Genomic DNA, 4,208 nt, shown 5'->3' on the forward strand with positions numbered 1-4,208 from the left:
TGCACCCCCCGGGCTCGGGCGCCCTGATGTAGGGGTGCCAATAGTCCGAGCCGAATACCAAACAGATTTCACACCAAAGCCTAACAACTAAAATCGGAGACCCCAACCAAGCCACTTTCCGGATCTAAGGAACACATTAATCCGGCTCATTCTCAGAGGCCGCCGCTGCCGTTTTTAACCGATCCATCTTCAGAGCAGGTACAGACACATCAACCTTACCAGGCCTACCGTCGACATCACCACGACGCTACACAGTGTCATCCTCCCGCACAAGTCCGTCTACACGCATCGGACGCCGAGATTCCACTGCGCCACGCCGTCGAGATCCGCCGTCGTTGATGCGGAGGAGGTAACACCGCTCCATCTCAAGGCCCCTTCATTCAGCACCTCTCGCATTGCCGGCCACCTGCTGCGATGCCATGCAAGTCCATCCCCGGGAAAGCACACAGGGAATCACAGTCTTCAAGACAATGCCCTCATGAGGGAAAGTGACGCGGATCGACGCCATCGTCCGGCCCTACACCGCAGGGCCTAGGATTTCACCCGAAAAAAGTGACCCGAGAGCAAAGGAGGTCAGAGCTCCATGACGACCCCCAGTAGGAGAGCGACATCCGCAGACGTGTTGTCGGCTTTCGCCCGAACCAACCCTTCCTCCGCCCCGCCTCCTCACGCTGCCGGACGAAGATGGGGAACCCCAGCGCCGTGCAGGACCACCAACCTCACCGCCGGCCAAAGCGGACGAGCCAGATCGGGCCGAGCCTGCCACGACCAGACCTGAAACCTCAGGAAGCCGTCGCGTCAAGGCAGCCGCGAGCAGCCGGCAGACCATCACCTGCGCCAGAGGAAGAGCATGGAAGGGGGGCCGCCACCCCGCCCCACCACGCCGAACAGGAGCCCAAACTCGAGCCGCCGCCGCAACATCTGGGAAGAACCGCAACTCTGCCCGTCGCCGCGTTGCTAGATCGCCGGGAAGAAGACGTGGACACCGAGCCGGGCAGCTGTCCCGCCAGCCGGAGATGCCGAGGTCGAGCCTCCCACCACCACGAGGACGCCGAGCCGGGCAGCCGTCCCGCCAGCAGGGGGCGGCCACCCCGGCCCCCTGAAATCAGGGGGGCCCCATTTATGTGTGTTACGTTTACGTAGTTTGGGGATGCGATGATTATGTCAAAAGGCTTCAGCCTGATAAGCTCGAACCCAAATTGGAGAAGTGCATCTTCGTAGGATACCCTAAGGAAACAATTGGGTGCACCTTCTACCACAAGTCCAAAGGCAAGATTTTTGTTGCTAAGAACGAAATCTTTCTAGAGAAGGATTTTCTCTCGAAAGAAGCGAGTGGGAGGAAAGTAGAACTTGATGAGATAATTGTACCTGCTCTCAATTTGGAAAGTAGCTCATTCGAGAAATCAGTTCCCGTGATGCCTACACCAACAAGAGAGGAAGCTAATGATAAAGATCATGAAACTACAGATCAAGTTGCTACAGAACCTCGTAGGTCTGGCAGAGAACGATCTGCACCATAGTGGTACTGTAATCCTGTTCTGGAGGTCATGTTACTTGACCATGACAAACCTACGGACTCTGAAGAAGCTATGATGTGCCCAGATTCCGATAAATGGCCGGAGGCCATGAAATCTGAGATAGGATCCGTGTATGAGAACAAAGTGTGGACTTTGGTGGATCTGCCCGATGATCGGTGACCCATAGGAATAAATGGATCTTTAAGAAGAAGACTGACATTGATGGTAATGTTACTGTCTATAAAGCTTGACTTGTTGCAAAGGGTTTTCTACAAGTTCAAGGAGTTGACTACGATGAGACTTTCTCACTCGTAGCGATGCTTAAGTCTGTCCGAATCATGTTAGCAATTGCCGCATTTTATGATTATGAAATCTAGCAAATGGATGTCAAAACTGCATTCCTTAATGGATTTCTTAATGAAGAGTTGTATATGATGCAACCAGAAGGTTTTATCGATCCTAAAGGTGCTAACAAAGTGTGCAAGCTCCAGCGATCCATTTATGGGATGGTGCAAGCATCTCGAAGTTGGAATATACGCTTTGATGAGGTGATCAAAGCATATGGTTTTATACAGACTTTTGGAGAAGCCTGTATTTACAAGAAAGTGAGTGGGATCTCTATAGCATTTCTAATATTATATGTGGATGACATATTATTGATTGGAAATGATGTAGAATTTCTGAATAGCATAAAAGGATACTTGAACAAGAGTTTTTCAATGAAAGACCTCGGTGAAGCTGCTTATATATTGGGCATCAAGATCTATAGAGATAGATCAAGACGCTTGATAGGACTTTCACAAAGCACATACCTTGATAAAGTTTTGAAGAAGTTCAAAATGGATCAGTCAAAGAAAGGGTTCTTGCCTGTGTTACAAGGTGTGAAGTTGAGTCAGACTCAATGCCCGAGCACTGCAGAAGATAAAGAGAAAATGATAGTCATTCCCTATGCCTCAGCCGTAGGTTCTATCAAGTATGCTATGATGTGTACCACACCTGATGTGTGCCTTGATATATGTTTAGCAGGGAGGTACCAAAGTAATCCAGGAGTGGATCACTGGACAGCGGTCAAGAACATCCTGAAGTACCTGAAAAGGACTAGGTATATGTTTCTCGTTTATGGAGGTGACAAAGAGCTTGTCGTAAATGGTTATGTCAATGCTAGCATTGACACTGATCCCGATGACTCTAAGTCACAATCCAAATACATATTTTTATTGAATGGTGGAGATGTCAGTTGGTGCAGTTCCAAGCCGTGCGTCGTGGCGGGATCTACGTGTGAAGCGGAGTACATAGCTGCTTCGGAAGTAGCTAATGAAGGAGTTCATATCCGATCTAGGTGTAATACCTAGTGCATCGGGTCCAATGAAAATCTTTTGTGACAATACTGGAGCAATTGCCTTGGCGAACGAATCCAGATTTCACAAAAGACCAAACACATCAAGAGACGGTTCAACTCCATCCGAGATTTGGGCAAGGAGGGAGACATAGAGATTTGCAAAATACATACGGATCTGGATGTTGCGGACCCGTTGACTAAGCCTCTTCCACGAGCAAAACATGATCAGCACCAAGACTCCATGGGTGTTACATTCATTACAATGTAATGTAGATTATTGACTCTAATGCAAGTGAGAGACTGAATGAAATATGGCCTAGAGGCAATAATAAAGTTGTTATTTTATAATTCCTTATTCATGATAAATGTTTATTATTCATGCTAGAATTGTATTAACCGGAAACTTGATACATGTGTGAATGCATAGACAAAACAACGTGTCCATAGTATGCCTCTACTAGACTAGCTCGTTGATCAAAGATGGCAAAGTTTCCTAGCCATGGACATGAGTTGTCATTTGATAACGAGATTACATCATTAGTAGAATGATGTGATAGACAAGACCCATTCGTTAGCTTAGCATAACGATCATTCAGTAACTGGGTGATTATAAATCTGCTCTATAGGTATCTCCGAAGGTGTTTGTTGGGTTGGCATAGATCGAGATTAGGATTTGTCACTCCGAGTATCGGAGAGGTATCTCTGGGCCCTCTCGGTAATGCACATCATGTGGAGCCTTGCAAGCAATGTGACTAGTGAGTTAGTTGCGGGATGATGCACTACAGAACGAGTAACGAGACTTGCCGATAACGAGATTGAACTAGGTATGAAGATACCGACGATCGAATCTCAGGCAAGTAACATACCGATGACAAAGGGAATAACATATGTTGACATTGCGGTTCGACCGATAAAGATCTTGACAGAATATGTGGGAACCAATATGAGCATATAGGTTCCGCTATTGGTTATTGACCGGAGAGGTGTCTCGGTCATGTTTACATAGTTCTCGAACCCGTAGGGTCCGCGCGCTTAAACGTTCGATGGCGATATGCATTATATGAGTTATGTGTTTTGGTGACCGAAGGTTGTTCGGAGTCCCGGATGAGATCGCGGACATGACGAGGAGTCTCGAAATGGTCGAGAGGTAAAGATTGATATATTGGAAGGTTATGTACAGACACTAGAATGGTTCCGAAGAGGTTCTGAGATTTTTCGAAGTACCGGGAGGTTACCGGAACCCCCCGGGAAAGTTAGTGGGCCTCATGGGCCATAGTGGAGAGGGGAAGGCAGGCCACGGGAGGTGGCGCGCCCTCCCCCCAAGCCAATCCAAATTGGACAAGGGGTGGGGC

The sequence above is a fragment of the Triticum dicoccoides genome, chromosome 5B, assembly GCF_002162155.2.
Source record: "Triticum dicoccoides isolate Atlit2015 ecotype Zavitan chromosome 5B, WEW_v2.0, whole genome shotgun sequence".
NCBI lineage: Eukaryota > Viridiplantae > Streptophyta > Magnoliopsida > Poales > Poaceae > Triticum > Triticum dicoccoides.